Here is a 20,768-nt window from a genome sequence, read left to right as displayed (position 1 = left end):
TTTTCTGTGGACAAATTGAGTCTCTCAATTTGCGTAGAACAAAATTATGCTGTGTTCCTACATTAGCGGAGCTTAATACTCTGACATCTAGAATTCTTTGTGGACTCATTTATTTGTTATAATATAGTCTATTATGGATTTTTGTCCTCTTGTGTTTTCAAATGTATACTTATGTTGTTGTTTATGTGGAAAAAATCTGAAAGTTAGAATTTATAAAACAGTTATATTACCGGTTGTTCTGTATGGTTGTGAAACTTGGAGAGGAACAGAGATTAAGGGTGTTTGAGAATAAAGTTCTTAGGAAAATATTTGGGCCTAAGAGGGATGAAGTTACAGGAGAATGGAGAAAGTTACACAACACAGAACTGCACGCATTGTATTCTTCACCTGACATAATTAGGAACATTAAATCCAGACGTTTGAGATGGCCAGGACATGTAGCACGTATGGGTGAATCCAGAAATGCATATAGAGTGTTAGTTGGGAGACCGGAGGGAAAAAGACCTTTGGGGACGCCGAGACTTAGATGGGAGGATAATATTAAAATGGATTTGAGGGAGGTGGGATATGATGGTAGGGACTGGATTAATCTTGCTCAGGATAGGGACCGGTGGTGGGCTTATGTGAGGGCGGCAATGAACCTCTGGGTTCCTTAAAAGCCATTTGTAAGTAAGTAAGTAAATATAATGCAAAATTAAACGACAAAATACAACTCGAAATGAATGATATTTATTATTACATTTTCTATCCAAGTGTCCAGGCAGTCAGAACAGAAATATGATAGCCTATAATGCCTGTAGCCTTGAAACACAGTTGCGCTTATTTTGGCTGTCGTTTAACCCTACACTTTCAATGATAATACCACATACACAACAATGAAACGTAATAAGTCATTCAAAAACATAATTAAAAATAACAAATGGACTTCCAACTACAAAATGGACTATTGAGCACTTTATAGGGACTGGATTTGTAGGTCTTTACCTTTTTTCCCCTTACTTTTCAACTCCAAATTTCTAATACTTTTCCGAATCATGAAAGTAGGAGTCGTATATGTGAATTCTATTGAACCTAAAAAAATCTCAATCGGACTTTAATACCTAAAATAACTAAATCATTGTTGATAAGCATTATCTTGCATTTACTGCGTTTTATATTGACCTTTTTTTCAATTTTGAGAGAAATATCAATACATTGAGAGAGAGGGGGGGAGGGAGAGAGAGAACACCCTCGACATGGAGGAGGCTGCCTTAATCCCTAAGGCAAAAATCTGTACTTAGCAGCGACAACATCTATGGCTCCCTTGCTTTCCTCAAGGCACATTTCAGTGACCTTCCAAAATATACTGAGTACTTGGAATCTTCGTCACCACAACTGAAAGATGTAACTGGTGTCATTGACTCGCTTCTACAGAAACAAGTACCGTGGGTGAAGCCGTGACTTTAACACAGAAGAAACTATTGCATAGGAATCCAGTTTATATAGAACGCCTGAAATGTGCAAACATATGTACGAGTAAGTTTAAGTATTTGTCACTGCAGACGTTCAAAACATGTACAAAATGTTTTTGCATGACTAACTTACGAATCCTCTCCCTATTAATACATTCAATGCAAGCCAGTGAATGCATGCTTAACGATCAAGTCCATTTTGCTCTTTGCAGAAATACTCTTTGTGGACTACGAAGCAGAAGAGGAAACCAGAGTTGAGAAGGAGGAGAAGAAGGAGAAGAAGAAGAAAAATTGTGGTATTTTCTTTAACCTATTTTGTTGTTGCTTGTGTTTGTGTTGTTTACCTATTCTCCTCGCATTGCACTATTCGACGGCTTAGTGTCAAAGAACACTAACTCCAAAAATCGACTTTTTGAGTTATTTATAGTATCATATTGTACAAAGTAGCCTTTATATCGTGTGAAAGTAATATGGCTCTACAAATAATAGTTTTATTTTTTTTTGGAGATAGTGTTGTGTTAATTTAGACAGATGCGGAGTGTCAAACAACATTATATAGACTTAGTTTTCTTTGACAGTAACAAATTATAGACTAGAAGTACACTAAGTCGAGATAGTGTTCTTTGTCTCTAAATTATTTAACATTTCTAAGGTTTTATTGGTGACACTGCCTCAGAACATACAACCAAGAATGTAATACTATCAGCATACTGTTAATTGTTAGAGAATTGATAATTTTTTAGTCAATAGAATAATAGGAATATTTAAAAAAAACTAGAAATGATGCCCATGGTTTGCCAGTATATCTTTTCATTAATAATCTTCCTCGTATGTAATCGTGAAAACTTTATAACTTATTCATCAGTTCATAGCATAAATACACGTCAAAAAAATGACTTTCATACTCCATCGGCAAGTCTATCATGCTATCAAAAAGGAGTGTGTTATAAAAATTTTAATAGCCTCCCTATCGATATAAAAAATGAAACTCATAACACAAGAATATTTAGGGCCAAATTAAAGAAATACCTAATTTCTCACTCCTTCTATTCTGTAGGTGAATTTATGACATTCAGTAACGCTTCATGAAATTGATACTAAAACTATGTGTTGTACTAGTAGACTATATTGTAAATCTCGTCTGTATGGATTTCATCTAGACTGTGACTATAAATTAAGAACTTATAATAGTATTAAGTTTTTTGACTTGTTCCATATTCTAGCTGTGAAGCAATGTATGAATACCATGGAATGTTAATAAATACAATACAAGCATTCTTAAATCAATCCAGTTTGTAAGAAATGCAGCACACGATTGCTCTGGTAATTTGATACTCTTTTATTAGAGGTAAGAAATACTCAGTTCGAATATTAGGGGCAGGTTAATAGTGAAGTTGGCTTTAGCGACATATAAAATTTCAGAAGGAATGAGTGATGAATCTAATAAGAGCATAGCTGTTAGTAGTCCATATCCAACGCTGGATAACAGGGAAAGTCCACAAGTCCTTAAAGAGTGGAAAGAAATTGCTGGCAAAAAAAGTTCTAGACAAAAATTGTACAAAATGTCCCCTTAAATGCAACCTGCCATTTAGTGCTGAAGACAGACATGAAATTCATAAACAATATTGGAATATTGAGAATAACAATTTGAAGCGGCAATTTTAGATGGGCCTTACAGAAGTGAAGGAAATCCAAATCCAAAAAGGATGAATCTAGAGGGCAAAACACCATTTTTTCTGGTGAAAAATAAAGAAACAATATGGGTATGCAGGGGGTTTTTCTCGGCATCTTTGATATATCCAACACAATAATAGAACATAGTTTGAAAAAAGTGACAATAACATAATGGATACTGATCGAAGAGGAAAGCATGAGCCAGGAGTAAAGAAATCTGAACGTACTTGTGAATATATAGTGAACCACACTGCTCCATTTCCAAGAGTACCATCCAACAAGAGTACAAGAAACGACACTGCAAGAGAATATCTGTCTTGTGATTTAAATTTACAAACAAATTTATGAATTGTACAAAGAAAAATTCAGGAATGCTAATGTTCAGGCAGAAAAGCTTTCATATTATCGTCATATTTTCAAAAAAATTTTAATATAGCTTTTTAAAAACCCAGAAACGATCAATGTGATAAATGTTATACATATGATCACATGTCTGAACGTAAGAAAATAGAGACGGAGGCAGTTCATCAGTCCCATATTGAAAGAAGGGAAGCAGCTCGTCAAATAAAAAAAAGATTTCAAAATTAGGGCATCAGTAAATGATCTTTACTTTTTTAAATTTGATTTCATACTGTGCACTACAGTCCAGATGTTAAAATGGATTGAGTGTTTAGCTATATATAATTTGACCGTAGCCAACAGAACAGCAGAAAATTTTATATGGAGGGAGGGAATTGCAGAAAGGGGAGCTGCAGAGGTAGCATCATGTCTCTTTGCTCAAATGAAAAAAAACTGCAGAATGGTAAAAGGTTCTCTTTCATGTCCGATACCTGTGGAGGACAAAACCGAAATGTGCTTATATCATCCATGCTCCTCTATGCTTTGAATGTTTTGGACGTATCTCAAATTGAACATATTTTTTTTTAACCAGGAGATTCACAAATGGACACAGTCCACGCGCACATTGAAAAAAAAAACAGCAAAATATACAGAAATATTTGATCGATCAGAGTGATATACTATAGTTTGAGCTGTATCAAAAATGGAAGTGGAACAGAGTGATGTATGCTGTAAGAGAAACAAGAAAGTTGACGCTAATAGAAACATTGTAAGATGGCTGGATATAGTGTGGTTCCAGTATCGGAAAAGTGACGGGGAACACGTATTTTTTAAATACAACTATGATGAAGAATTCCATAAATTCAAGGTACAGAGGAAGATTACACATGGATTTAAGGCTGGATAATCTTCAGCTTAAACCAAAGCATCATGGGGCACTGAAAATATACAGGATTAGAAAATGAAAAATGTATTGAAACTGTGTAAACAGAACATTATACCAGGAAATTACCTTTTCTTTACAACAGTTCAAAAATTGAGAACAGGAAATCGTAGTAGAAGATACTCAAAATGAAGAGCAATGAGTGGTTATAAAATTAAAAGGAAATTTTAAATTTTTATATGAGAGGTGTGGATATTGACACTATTCAAAACATAAAATATTGAATCAAATAAAATATAATATATTCAGATTATAATTTTATTCAATGTAATTTAGGGCATAAATTCTGAATTAAGTGTGTATTTTTTTTTTCTTTACGTGAGGACAGACTTTTAATCAACTGAATTTGTAGGCTTTGCTATTTTTTAAAATAAATTGATCATTAGTTAAATAACTTTTTCGTCCAAACCCTTCATCAGCTGTGGTAAATTAAAGTAACATTAGCAAATATTTTAAAACACTATTGTTCTAAAATTCAATGTAAAATGAAGATAACTTTATTCTTTTATTATATTATAAATGCACTGTTAAAATTATTATTTCAGATAATAGTATAAATTGATTTAATAATGTTAATATTGTGCTTTTTGCTTTATAAATACTATTAACTGGTACTTTTATAATAATGTTGATATGTTCTGAGTTTAGATAATGTTTCTTTATAAAGAAGAAGAAATATCATAATTGCTGCTCACCACAATAAGTTAAATTTATTAATTTGCATTGTCAAATACATCTATAATTTCTTGTTAAAGTGTTTAAATTCAATATTTTGCCATTTATTTTTAACACTATCTACTAAATTGAACGCTTCATGTTAGTAACAAAGAACACTATCTCCAAAATGTGTTATTTTTTAAGACAATTTTAAATATTTCTAGAAAATATGTATTGTATTATCTTTAGGGTTATGTTCTATATTTATGGTTTAAATTTTATCAACGTATCTCATAAATTAAAGCAGTAACATAAGAAAATGTACACAATTAAACTGTTTTTTTGCCTCTTCTGTAAAGTTATGATTTTTGGAGTTAGTGTTCTTTGACATTAAGCCATCGTATTCTTCCCGTAATCACCTCCTTCTCTTCAAATTCCCCATGTTCTCTTCCAAGTAAGTAAGTAGTAGTATTGATTTTTAAGTGTACGAGGTGTGGCAATTAAGTAACGATGCTCGCATCTCCTATCGCACAGCCATATGGGAGGAAGTTGGTACCGGAATGTAGTTGACTTCGATCCTTTCGGTGCAACTATGTTTCATTTCGTCGTTGTGTGTATTGCCAGTTCAGCGATTTTCCAGCTAGATCTAGCGTTTTATAAGTCACCAGCCGCTACTGAACAGCTGTCCGGTATTATTATAGTAAGGTATTTGCTTGTACTCTCAAATGCAGGATTCTAGTAATAGAACGTGATGTGTGTGTTAACCATATAAAGCTATCGTTTGTCTACAACGATCTTCGCCAAACGATCAACCCTGACAATTAAAATCGCCAGCGTTCATCGTCAGAGACTGGTTTCTTTACCGGCGAACTTCGTAGGTGGAGAGTAAATTGTTTTATATAGTTGACCATGTCTGATCAGCTGATAAGTAGATGATAATATGAGAACGTTATAAGGTTTTTTTTTTTTTTTTTTTTTTTTATTAATTTTCAGAAAAGTCTATGATATATAATACGAATATTTATTTTCAGTCAATGACTTTACTATTAATATATGTAAGGTGCAAGTCCTTACATTACATGATTAATATTGTATGAACGTTTTCGTCGGTTTCATACCAACATCATCAGGTACAACATTCTATATAGCAATATATCTCTACAAACTAAAATACAATATATATTAATAAGCATACAATATGATAAAAACATGATAAAAACCAACATCCTGTGTCTTTCTTGTGTGGCTACACCCTATTGTCAAATGATTAAAACACACGTGTGATTACAATACTTATACAAATATGTTTGCAGGTCTTCACTGATAAAATAATAAAAAATAAAATGAAATCTGTATACTATATTGTGTGAAGGGATGCATTACAGTAATTGAACTATGTTAACTGATTTTTTCGTGCCCGTATTCTTGTTTTATCATTACTGCACGTCATTTCACCTTCTATTGTATGTACGTCATAATATATAGACTGAGGGTGTGCCTTGAGTCTAATTATTCAAAGTTGTTATGGATATCATTTGTATCCGATGATATATTTCAATATTAGGTTGTCTTATGATGTTGAATTGCGGCATATACTTGAATGTGCATTATGAGCGGTGATGCTCTTCAATCTAAAATAGAAATAATAGAATTATGTAATTAAATTAAATAATGTGTATTATCATTAAGTTGATGACTTGACTTTAAATCAAGAGTTATTGAAAATTGTATAAGATTAATTAAATTTCGTGTGACGTGTTGAGTAGATGGAAACTTACATAGTTAATTTATGGATGGTATCCAAATACTGTAGTTGTTGTGGACTATTATAGGAAGGTGAATGTCAGCGTTCAAATTAGCTGGAATAAGATAAAATGTGAAGTAATTAATATTAATACAATGATAAAACAAATAAATGTATCTGGGATTTGTGTCTATGTAATTTAAGTTAGGATAAATATAAATGATAAGAGCATTAAATTGGGTAAATAGCTATGTTGCAATAGTAGTTAATTTACGTGTATTATTGAATAATAACAAAGTATTTATAATTTAATGGATACATAAATCAAGCTTTTGGATTGTATTGTCTAAAGGAAATCAGTTTGAGAAAACAAATATGTGAAACTTACTTGTATATGAGCGTGTGTATTCGTTGGATGTGGTTGTATGGAGGCTATGTGAAGACTGTAAAGACTGCGTCTGGCTTGGTTTATGGAGGTTGTGGATTGTGTGCGTATGAATACATTACGTCACGTGGTGTACAGTGTGTTCTGTAAGTTAGGTAAATTTTCATTAATCAAGGATTTTTCTCTTTTGTGATATTTTGAAATGTAAAACTCTTCAGCTATATTTATATACATATTATCTTTGTATGTTTTAATTATTGTTAAGGTATCATCACAGTCTACTATATACAGTCGCGAAGCTCAATATGTAGTAAAAATGCAAACATTAGGTAGTTGCTCACCACTAGCATCGCTAATATTGCCTCATTACAGGCAATGCAAAATAGTATCGTCACAGTCTATCTTCTAGCACCCTCAAATCTCAAGCTTCGTGACTGTATATAGTAGACTGTGATATTATGTCATATTAAGTTCATACCTTACAGACTCAGACGTGATTTTTTAGCCTTTCTTCTGTATTTTAATTATGGGGCATCCCTTATTACTGACGAGCAATCATCGTAGTGCTTCATTTACCTATGTTAATCACATACTTTTCCGAGATTGTCAAGGAAGAAGTCCAAATGGAGTGGAGGAAATGCATTTTATGAGACATATTGCACTCCATTCTAGTGCATGCAATCAGTATATTGTCCACTAATTTCCTGTAACTTTTCGCTTTGTTGTTTCCAAGAAAATTATGTACAAGTGGAATGATTCCCAAACGATTTTCTCCTTGCCTGTTAGAAATTCATGAAAATGTTCATCAAGCATTGACTTTCTAATTTGTGGACCTCTTTGGTTTTAGAATCATTGAGTCGTGGAAATTCATGAAAGAGTTACCTAAAAGCTCTTTTCATATCCTTTATATAGTTTTTCATAAGTCCCAGATTAATATGCAATGCTAGTAATATTATTTTGGTCTCATTTATCAGTGGCATACGAATAATATTTTTAATGCCTGGTTCTAACTTTTGCCTAAGGGGCCACAACATAGTTGATAGTGTTTATCTCCTGCACGACTATCCCACTTACACAAAGTGCAACAGTATTTTGTATAACCCTGCTGAAGACCTAATATTAACACAACTACTTTCAAATCTGAATACACACCACTTGTATTTATCATAATTCAAACAGTTAATTAATACCTTAATGTTACCACATGTCTCTTTCATGGATACTTTTTTTAGTAGGTTATTTTATGATGCTGTAGCAACATCTCAGGTTATTTAGCGTCAGAATGAGATGAAGGTGATAATGCCGGTGAAATGAGTCCGGGGTCCAGCACTAAAAGTTACCCAGCATTTGCTCAAATAGGGTTGAGGGAAAACTCCGGAAAAAACCTCACCCAGGTAACTTTCCCCGATCGGGATTTGAACCCGGGCCACCTGGTTTCGCGGCCAGACGCGCTGTTACTCCACAGGTGTGGACTTCATGGATACTGAATGTACGACTGGAATACTTGGGAATATATTGCCATTATGCAGTAATACTGCTTTAAGACTGGCTTTGAGTGAGTTTATAAAAAGGCGCCACTCGTCTGCGATGTGTTGAGTCCCCATGGCATCCATGAATCCATCAACATCATTACAGAATACAAGATTATCCTGCACATAAAAAAAAAACATCTTTCGAGGGGATGCTGACAAACTCGAAATTCGGTAATTTTAACATTTTTTTTTTTTCAACTGCTTAAGTCGTGACCGTAGTAACTCAGCCTTGTTTTTACCGTAGACACTTCTAAGTCCATAACGAGATCATTTAGTTCAATTTGAGTCATTCTTATTTTAGGAAGGCTTACTTTTATAAGAAATAGCCTATCTCTCGTTGGTTGCTAGGTTGCTAAATAGGACATATTAGTAAATTTTGTAATTGTGTGAGAACTGATTTACAAATGTGTACACTGTGTATTTCTTACTATGTCATTACACTATGTGTTTATCCACATATATATATATATAAATATAAATAATATATAAAATGTAAATAAAATAACATCTCGAGAAAAATCGAAAAATTCGAGCAAAAACACTATGCAAAATCGAAATGAGAACTAATCCACCAAAATGAAGATCATTTTCGTTTTATCACCCCAAAATTAGTAAGAAATGACCAATTTTATCTGCGATACATTTTGACTGTTGAGTAATGTAATATTACAAATAAAAAAAAATAATGTGAGAAGGAGGTTGTTGCACTTCTCTCCTTTGCATGGCATTCCACTTGACTGACTATGAGATAATTTGTATAAACAAAAGCTGCCCTAAATAAGGGTTCGATAGATCGGCCTACTAATCAATTCATAAAGAATAATAAGTAAACAAAACAATTTTGTGACACTTGGAAAGAAAAAGAAAAAACATTAAGATAAGAAAACGTAGGAAATCATTTACAATAAAAATTTTGTTGGCTACAAATGATTACTAATTATAGCTAAGGATGATTTTAACACGTGAGATCCTATGGCATCAATCGTTGCATCAGAAATTTTGTATTGTTTAAGTTGATTTAAAGTTTCACGTGGGATCGTGCCATGGGCACCGAACATGAGCCCAAAAACTGTCCAATGTGTAATGTGGTATTGTGCTCCAAGATGCTGACAACAAGGCTCATATATGACTTGTTTTTCACGACACGCCTCATGTGGCTGTTGCTCATGCATCTCAAAACGGATTGTGGGATCAAGAATGACACCCTTATCCTTCTGCCGATCAATTATGATGATATCAGCCCGTCTAGTAGAGCCATCAGAAGAGACGCAACCAACCTCCTCATAAACCTCATAGGAAGCATTCTGACGGATTGAAGCTGCGATGAGAGAACGAACCGTATTATGTCTGTTGATTCGGAGCAATTCTCCATGATGGCAGAAACCCAAGACGTGAGGAAGCGTTTCTTGCTCGTCGCATCTTCTGCAACGGGTTGAGTCAAGAGTTCTACCGGGGAGAGTACGTACAGGTATTGTATTACAGTTCATCTTAATGGCTTGCGTCCACTGACTGCTCGAAAGTCCCTTTTTGGTTGAGATCCACGAATTACCTTTCTTCCAGTGAGAATAGAAAACAACTCCCAAACCTTTACTTTTCAATTTGCTCCATTGATGAAAAGAATCTTCACACAATGCTTTTTAGTTTTTGAGAAGAAAAACGTTCAGAGCAATCGAAGGTAATTGGTAATTGTTTGATGCAATGTTCAATTTCGTTTGGAAGATTTCGAGTGGCTGCTACATGAGGGTTGTCAACGTGTAAAAGTCTTTGACAAATATTTAAGTGCTGAAGGTAAGCTTCCCACTGGGCTTTAAGTACTCCTAAACCTCGCAATCTTCTTGGTGCGTACAACATAGCATCCGAGGTGTCAGTAGGAATGTTAATTATTTCCTTAACAGCGCTGCGAATTAATTTGTCAATATCAGATAGAAATTTCACTTTAAGATCTTTTAAAGGAGCACATTGGAAGGGGTAAACCAACTGAGGCCAGATATATTGATTTAATATATTTATCTTTTGGTCAGGCATGAGTAAGGGTGAAGTGACCAGCTGATTAAGATTTTTTTGTCAGTTTTTCAATTAGTTGCGCCGCATTAAATTTTATTTCATCATTAAAAGTAATGCCAAGATATCTTATAACTTCATCCGATTTGATGCAAAATATTTCTTGTCCATCGATCAAACCTTTGCTTCAGTACCTAGCTAAATCTGCCGCATCGTGTGTGTGTCCTTCAATTATGAATCATTTTACTCAATTGTATTAACAGTTCTGGTTGTTGCAAAATATAGATTAGTTATTGTTTACGTTGGTTCTTCTTTTTGGCTCATGTCGAACAGGGATTTGTGTTTAGAAACATAATCAATTAATATCTGGTCTTCATTTGTGGAGAAAGTGCAGAAAGATTTCTGTTTTACCGCCAATATGATATTATAATGTGTAGATCACATGTTATTAAATGATTTAGTTCATGATTTTGGCCTTAGAAATGGATTATTGGAGACAATCAGCAAGCATTTCAAGAAGAGACAGAATTAGGAACGATATAATCAGAGAGAAAATGCAAGTTAAGAAAGATATTGTAGAGGATATTTTCACAAAATAACTAATATGGTATGGGCATATGATGCGAATGAATGCTGAAAGATTACCAAGGTTGGCATTTGATTGGACCCCATCAAGAAGGAGAAAAAGAGGAAGACCTATGACAACATGGAAAAGGGCATAGGAGAAGACTTATGGAGAGATAGAGGGAGTGCGATAAATTTATCAGTGACTGTAAATTAATATTTGGCTGTCAGAAAATGTCAAACGGCATTATAGACAACTAATATATATATATAGGCCTGTTCTCTAAATTTAAAATACTATTTAAACATAATTTACGATTCGTCGAATGGCAGAAAATGTCTAGTTCCTACTGTAATTTTACAATTGGTTTCTCGGCAATGATCGCCAAGTTTTTGACTCGAAGGCAAACTCCGACTAGATTGTGGGAAGTGACTCCTGTGAATAGGGATTATAAAGAATGGACACTTCGCGTCGGTACCTTTGATGTAGCCAGACTGATTTCAATGACCTTCAAGCCGGCTAGAGCGTGAGATTCTGCTTTCTCCCTAGAGTTGGCACTGACATCACACCAGCTAGCAGTCGACACATCGGAAATATAACACATAATTAACACATCTAGGTACATTATGTACTCAAATAAAATAAATTGGATCCATAAAATAATAAATCCGTCATTAACTGTAATGTCTAGACTCTAGAGTTCCTTTATAATGAGAGTTGAGACGTTGACCCCAACAACCATTAAAATATATAATGATTTGATAGCAGTGTAAATGGAAAAACAAAACTCTTATGAGAAGTAAAACCATTTACCTATATTATATTATATACAAATATTAAACGAATTTGATACATAGTTTTATAATATGTTATATTATTTTATAATATAATTTATTATGTCTGAAATATAAAAAATTATTATTATATTTTGTCATTGAGAAATAAGGGTAAGCTGTTAACTTGAATTTATTTGAAGCAAAGCGTTACTGGATTATGCAATAAGGTAGGCGATGTTTGGATCCTGTGTCTCAACTCTATACTCAATTATTATCTCAGCATATGCTCGATTACACTAACCTCTAGCGCTTGAAAGTGGAACTAAACGCTGGTGCACAGAGAAACAAAACACAGGAAAATTCGCTCAGTGACCATTCTTTATAATCCCTATTCGCTGGTGACTCAATGTGTGCCTTTAAAGGTTAAAATGAAGTTGTTTTCGAACTTATGGCATTGCAAACGAGATTGTGCTACAGCTTCTACTCACTGACGTTAGTTCCATTTTTTCATTCTCTATGTAATTGGCATTCATTGCTCAACGCATAACAATATCGTCTTCAACAATGCAAATGACATATTGAACCGCCATTTTGAGTTTTGATTTCAATTAAAGCAAGCAAAAATAGTGTTTTATGGACAGTATGTGAATTAAGGAGCTCGGTTCGATTCTCATGGGACAACCAGGATGAACCTCTTCCCATTGAGGTAAGATTTCTAAGTTATAAATTCGATTCTTGCTTGAAAACTGCAGCAATAAGTAGGGAATAAAAACATTTACGTTTTATAGCGTCAATGGCGATTATAGGAATGAATGTTTATATGGGAGGCTGATAATTTTAAGCCTCGATTGGACAAGCACATTTAAAAACACTACCGAAATCGCGACGCATTTTAAAAATTACTGAGCACAATGATGTTTTATGGTTTTAATACATTACATTGTTTTATGGCAATCCTTTCTTATCAATAAATACGAACAAAATAAATCGTATAATTCAGCGATTCTGACAGTGTGGCATTCGATGAATCGCAAATTATATTTAAATAGTATTTTAAATTTGGAGAACAGGCCTACTGCAAAATGTAGGTATACGAAATCACGAAAATACGAATCAATAAAAACATGAAACATCATCAATAACAATAATTATAGTATAATCGTAAAATTACAAAATAAATATTAATAACTTAATTATTGTATTTCATTTTGATTAATATCATTAATACTATTAAAGATCTAAAGAGAAATATAATATTTATCAGTTTCATATCTGGATTCTCTGCATATTTATCCTGAAAACAAATTACTGCAATAGAGTAATGCAGTTAAGCAGAAATGAGGCTACAGCTTTCCGCCATAAAACCAGACGATTATAAAAAATTTGTAGCTTTTAGAAAGGAAATATTCAGAATAATTGAGATGTTACATAATTACGTGTGTTAATATTATTAATTAGTATTAAAATATATTAACATTTGTATTGTAAGGATTATTTTCTTTTGTTTTTCTTTTAACGATCTTATAAAAGTTCATAGTAGGTCTACCGATTATAGCAAAATGCAAGTTTTTGACAATGTACGGTATGTACAGTAGTGGCAAAAAAAACTGGACCGACGGAATAATCAAAATCCCTGAAATGAGCCACTGCTCATGCCATGCCCTCATTCACAAGATAATGAGTGATCTATTGAAATTGTAGTTTCGACTGCTGACGTAGCCCATTTCGAAAACCATTAGAAAATAATCTGGTAAAATTCATGTTCTGGGAACAGTAAGTTAATTAAGTAGTAAAATATCGCTGCAATCGAAAAGTATTGGGAATAAATTTGAATAAGGAACAAAAAAAAGTTTCCTTCCCAGGCAGGATTCGAACCACGAAAGTCTTAGTTACCAGTCTATCGTGGCTCTGGAGTGAACAAGGCTCTGAAATCAGCTACAAGGGTCGGTCCGTTTTTTTTTTGCCACTACTGTACATTATTAACATAGTTTAAATTCTATATTTATACCCATTTCAATAAATAATAATAATTCTAACACTAATGAAACTTGGAAATCCTCCCTAACCACATATGGGACTGTTATCTGATTTGCGTTGCGTTAATTCATGATCAAATGAAAGTGAGTATTGTATTAATATTACAAAGGATAGCACTTTTTAGAAAAGAATGAAGTCAAAATATGCTACATTTTAGAAGATCAAAGAAATTTATTTTCATGAATATGCTAAATACGAGTGTACCAGTCCCGTACTATAAATGTCAACTTGATGTTAGGGATACAGGGAAAGGTTTGACTAAGTTCCTTTCTTTGCAAATCAATACTTCATGGAAGTATTAATCATTTCACCACAAACAAGTGCAAATTTTTACTTAGTTCCTTTCTAAATTATGCGATTAAAATATACAGGTGGTACATTCATTATAGGGTACTTAAAATCAATTTTTTTTCTCATAAAATAATACTTTTTATTAAATTTCGATATAATAATATAATTATTATTATTATTATTATTATTATTATTATTATAACAATATTAATAATATTTAATTACTAATGGCTTTTAGAGAACCCATAGGTTCATTGACACTCTCACATCAGCCTGCCATCGTCGGTCCCTATCCTAAGTAAGATTAATCCAGTCCCTACCATCATATTCCACCTCCCTCAAATCTATTTTAATATTATCCTCCCACCTACGTCTCGGCCTCCCCAATGGTCTTTTTTTCCTCAGCAGCCATTCCAGGTTCCGTACGGGACACTTTAGACAGCAACTTTGGAAATATAATTGTCTATAAAATTTATATCTTTGGTAAAATATGTTCAGTGATAAATGAATAATTTTGTTAAAGTGTGAAGGACCCTCTTCCTGAAACAGAATAGTTTACTGAATTTTATTTTCTGAGAAATATCTAAATAAAATGAGGTTCTGTACGGGACATTTTTTAGACACCTCAATAGTCAACAAGCACTTTGATGGCAAAAATCTGTGATATCTGATTCCTTAAGTAACTGAAATTTTTTCCATGAACTTGTAGGCACTGAAACATTTTATAAAAATAGTTACTTCTTAAAAAAACCTTGTAACTGCTACGAATTAACCAGAAATACTTGGTTCCGTATGGGACAGTCAAAAAGTTCCATACGGGACACTTGTGAATTAGAAGTCTTCTTTGAGAGTTTTTTTGTTTTTTGGAGGTAATAATGTAATTTTAATATAACAAATATTTATTTTTATAAATTTTACATGTATTTTATGGGACAGCAATGTGCAATTAGAGGAAATTTTGTCATGAAACGGTCAGATTGATCTGCTGAATTTAACCATAAGAAGTTATATGTTAATGATTATGTATTATACTGTACATTAAACTGCAAGTTTATTTCAATTTAAGAACCTTCAGTTAAATTTATAATACAATATGTCAGCTCCTTTTCTAACAATATCAGAATCATTTAGATTCTTCTTATCTGAGACACTTTGACAATGCTTTGAAATGAAGAGGATTCCTCATCTAGCTTAAAATGTTTGTCATTTTTGGTTGTCTGCTTAAAAAAAAAAGTACTTTAATACCTTTGTTCTCAACCTTGCCATTACATATAGTCAGTGCTGTCATGGTAATTTTTTCCTTGGCCATATGCCCCATCCCTTGTTTTTTCCCTTGAAATATATTTTACTCTCCTCTCTTTATCTTTCCAACTGTCATTTAATGATTTTATTAGTATTAAAGAAGAAGTAAAGAAATTGTTTTGCTTTACATTTTAATTGTACAACAAATTTGATTTAAAGAATATACCATGTAGCACCACTGTAGATGCATACTTGTCTTTATGAATCTTGGAGTGTGTATTTGCAGCACGTCTTGTTTTTCAACCATTATTTTATATAATTCTGGATTCCTGTGCTGCAGAGGTGGACAATTTTTGTTCATGAACATCAAACAAAATACATTAAGAACACCAAGAGATGATCTAAGATCTGTACATGTACAAAACTTAGGCACCCATATGCTGTATGCCTCCGTACAGACAAAATTTTCTTTTCCCCATACAATTAATTAAAAAAAAAAAATTGTAGGTTCTCATATGATGTATGACCCCGTATGACCTCCACCATGACAGCACTGCATATAGTATGATATTTATGCTTTAGTCCCTTATCACTTGTCAATTCAACTTCAATGAACTTTCTAGGATTTAAATCTTCCAGATTCATGGGATGTTTTAGGTTGTGATGGCTTTGTTCTAGAGGAGACATATTTTCACATTCTGAAGACTTATATCTCTAGCTATAGCGTCTGATTCTGAGTCATTTGCTGTAAGTGACGAGTCAGAGTAAATCTCGTAATATAGGCTTCTTACAAGGGAAGGGTTTCGGCTCGAACAGGAATTTCGTATCCAAAATTTCTATACAAGCCCATCTTTACATCTCTGTAAAGCTCCCAAAAGCATTCGTTTGTGTAATGTGTGGTTTGTCTGTTAGAGCACTGTACAGGTTGGGGGATGGGGAGAGCACTGCACAAGTTAAGGGGATGGGACACCTTACCCGTAAGCCTAGCCTAGCCTAGAAGCTAGTGCGACTGGTAAAATGTCTGAAGCCCATTTAAAAACATTTCTCTCCAACGTTCTATCCGAAAATATTGCAGCTAATCAAGAATGTACACTGTTGTGTGAGTCATTGAATGTGCACAAGAACACGACCTTAATAAATGAATCATTCCAAGACTAGGACATGGAATGTATGATCATGCCACCTAAAAAAAACTAAATTTATCCAGCCTCTGGATATCTATTTCCTTAGACAATATTATGCTCGGAATATAGCAGATTGCATAAGGACTCTTGCTGAGAATCCAGAACTTAACTTGGGAAATCGAGTGTTTATAATGAAAATGCACTCTGTTATTCATAACCAGTTGTCTGCTCCAGTGTACCACCCTATGCTTCAATATTCCTGGCAGTCAGCTTGTTACGTGAATCCTGAACAAGTCTTGAACTTCAAAAATGTAATTCAGGTGGCATTTGATTTTTCAGCACTGGAGTGTGATTCAGAAGATTGTTTAGGTATTGCTTTTGCGTGTTGTGCTTATTGTTCTACTCCATGCTGTATCATGAATTTATGGAGAATCCTCATGTACATCTTTAAAGAAGTGTATTGACCAATACCAACCAAATGGAGGGTTACACAAATGAATGCTTTTACGGTCTTCATCCCCATTGTGAGGTAAGTCTCTGTACAAATTTTTAACCAAAAATTCCTGTTCGAGCCGAAACCCTTCCCTTGTTAGAGTGGTTAATGTGGTTAATTCTTTAAAGATGCTGTGTCTACACATTTCTGATCGGGCTGTTGTGGCAACAAGAACGCTTTCACAGTCATGGTAAAAAACAGTGACTTTGCTGAATTTTGGAGATCGCTGCTACTTTTTCCCATTGTTTGTTCTTGAGCTCTTCATATAGCCTATGAAACAAATTCAAATGTTCTACATAAAACACCAATAATCAACAATACAGCAACCTCGAGTTCTGTTAGTAATTGTCCTGTACAGAACTGTCCCATACGGAACTGTTCTGTACGGAACCTTATTTCCTTTAAAAATGCCTTATTAAAAATCTAATTAAAATTAGTGACGTTATGAGAGCGGTACTTACTTAACTTCTATAAAAGATTGTGCACTTACCTTCTTTCATTAACGTGCAAAACAAACTTTATATCTTTTCTAGTTCCGTACAGGACAAGAAGATGGCTATCTTTATACATTGTCACAATAATTATAGGAAATAACAAAATACAAAATCACACTGTCCACCATGTACCTAATAGGTTCTACCAATAAGAAGTAGCAAGCATACCATCTTAAGGAAACTGATTTGGCTATATCAATAGTGAGAACATAGGGATACAAATTTACATTTCAAAAACAAGATTACTACCTACATTGTTTTGAGACCTTAAAAAATGAGAGTTAAAATACAAATAAATATATATTTTTTTGGAATCTGGCAATTTACACTATTCAGAAGCTCTCTAAGTCAAAATAAATTTTATTATCACAAATTTAATTTTTACCACTTAGGCTCATTTATCTTGGAATGGCTGTCAGGTCTTCCTTCTAACACTTTATATCAGCGATGCAGAACTGCACTCCAATTGTTGCATTCGTCACGAGCCGGACTAGTCATTCATTCCTTCCTCCAAGGTCACTCATCGTCCACATGACAAAGTACAGAAGATTTGTATTCACTGTCTAGAGATGGAATTCGAAGCAATATCGGTCGGAAAGTAGTAGTTTAAAGAACAATGGGGAAAATGAATACTTCTGTATTGAAAATAATCACAAAGCGCGTTGTCTCATTTGTGATCAGTTTATTGTTATAATTCTGTAGCCGGGAGGAAAAAGGTTAAAAGTAAAATTTTTTTTTACTTTTCAGGAGAGCAGTAGAAAGATTGAAATTGCTGTAAATTATAGTTTTTTTTTTTAATTTAGAGGTTTTTTCTGCATATTATTTGTTTATATTTCTTCTAAAATAAGTAATGTTGCTCATTTAACAACTTTCTTGATTATTTGTAAAAATAGCCGCACTTAAGCCCTTTTAAAAATAGAACCCAAACTGAGTAGAAGGGACTATGTAAACATAAGATCTTTTCCATATCAAAATAAATGAGAAATGTAAATTATTAGGAATGCAAAATAGGTCTTAAACATTATAGGACTGTTTATCTAGTGCTTAAAGTTTTAAAAGGAAAGGTCATCAGTATGTGATAAAATAGCTAAAATACAAGTTAGACCTTTTTAATAGGGACTCATGGAAAGTAAACATGTGATGTTTGTAAGGAATAAAGTATTAAATATTCTTAAGTCCTTTATTTTGCGTGTGCTCGATTCAAAAAGTACTTAGGATATGGATATTTTGTTACGCTCTATAAATCCAGTCAGGAGTCTTATTTGACTTTAACCATTTTGCCAGACTGTAGAGAATTGTTTCCACTTTCAGAATATATAAAAATCTCATTTTCACAAAAAACTGACTTAAAACCTTTTTCCTCCGGGCTACAGAATTATTGTGGTCGGAAAAACTTTCGTCATTTTTTCCGTGAGCACAGGTTTGTTGTATTCCGCCACATGGTTGCAGACGAGTCACGGAGAAGTCATTCAACGCCGGTGGATTGTTGAAGGGAAACCAATGCTTTCCTCATGCTTCTACCTCTATCTCTTTGAGTTCTGCATCCTGCTCTATATGTATTTCTGGATTCACCCATACTTGTTACATTCCCTGTCCAACTCAAACGTCTGGATTTAATGTTTCAATTATGTTAGGTGAAGAATGCAATGCGTGCAGTTCTGCGTTGTATAACTTCCTCCATTCTCCTGTAACTTCATTCCCCTCAGCTTCAAATATTTTCGTAAGCACCTTATTCTAGAACACACTTAACCTCTGTTCCTTTCTCAAAGTGAGAGTCCAATTTTCACAACCGTTAATATAGCTGTTTTATAAAATCTAACTTTCCGGGTTGGCGCAGTTGGTATAGCGCTGGCCTTCTATGCCCGATGTTGCGGGTTCGATCCCGGGCCAGGTCAATGGCATTTAAGTGTGCTTAAATGCGACAGGCTCATGTCAGTAGATTTACTGGCATATAAAAGAACTCCTGCAGGACAAAATTCCTGCACACCGGCGACGCTGATATAATCTCGGCAGTTGAGAGCGTCATTAAATAAAATATAACATTTAACATTTCTAACTTTCAGTTTTTTGAAAGCAGATTTGATGACAAAAGATTCTCAACCGAATAATAGCAGGCATTTCCGTTATTTATTCTGCGTTTAATTTCTTCTCGAGTGTCATTTGTTATTGCTGCTCGAAGATATTTGAAATTGTTCACCTTGTCAAAGAATAAATTTACAATTGTTACATTTCCATTTCGTGCTATGTTCTGGTCACACTACTTTGTCTTCTCGGGATTTACTTCCAAACCTATCTCATTACTTGATTTGGGTTCGATAAGCTGTGCAATAATATTCAAAATTTATGTAACAACCGTCAAGTCCACCGTTGTGGCTGAGGGGTTAGCAAGTCTAACTCCGAACCCAGCGAGCCAGGATTCGATCTCCGGTCGGGACGAGTTGCCTAGGTGAGGTTTTTCGGGGTTTTTCCCTCACTCCTATTGATGAATATCAGGTAACTTTATCAGGTGATTGGAACCCCACTCATCTTCGCCACTTCCTTTCCTCCCCTATCATCCTTTCATTCATCATTCCGTTACTTCTTCTGGTTTTCAGATCGCTCTACAGGCGGCCCTCCGAAGCTGCTGGCTCTCTCGACCGGCCTCCGTGGATTGTATTCAAGTGATGACGGATAGCTTCTGCAACGGAACCCAGGGCCAGACCTTCTCAGAGTAGGACTTCCGCCTCGGATCGTTAAGGGAGCCTTGGGTGGGCGTTGCCGAAGAAGGAATGGTATATAGACTCTGTTGTCTTGTAGGGATCGGTCGTTAAGAGGTCGGTACGCGTAGAGGATCGGTGGGCACGCAACTCATCCCATATGGGGGGGTATAGTGCGTGGGATATTCCCTCCCTCCCTCCCTCCTAACAAGGAAAAAAAAAACAACCGTCAAACTTATCAGTATACAAATGTGATTGAACACACAGATGCTATTTTTACATATTGGAAGATAAATGATTAACGTTTTCGGTTCGAAGGAAGCA

The 20,768-nt window shown here is 34.2% G+C and overlaps 1 protein-coding gene across 2 annotated transcripts in view; it reads left to right on the top strand.

The window, feature by feature from the left end:
* The window catches only part of LOC138715536 (uncharacterized), a 58,081-nt gene extending 37,620 nt beyond the window's left edge, over positions 1 to 20,461 (top strand). Inside the window, exons 6-7 of one of the 2 annotated variants that reach the window (XM_069848578.1) lie at positions 1,664 to 1,747; positions 20,343 to 20,461. The gene's annotated coding sequence lies outside the window, so the exon portion shown is untranslated. Of the gene's footprint in view, positions 1 to 1,663; positions 7,440 to 20,342 lie in introns of those variants that run through there. The other variant, XM_069848577.1, reaches the window with a different exon arrangement.
* Positions 20,462 to 20,768: the final 307 nt, after the last annotated feature.

The sequence above is a fragment of the Periplaneta americana genome, chromosome 15, assembly GCF_040183065.1.
Source record: "Periplaneta americana isolate PAMFEO1 chromosome 15, P.americana_PAMFEO1_priV1, whole genome shotgun sequence".
NCBI lineage: Eukaryota > Metazoa > Arthropoda > Insecta > Blattodea > Blattidae > Periplaneta > Periplaneta americana.
Note: the sequence above shows the minus strand (reverse complement) of the source record. Positions and strands in the feature narration are given on the sequence as shown.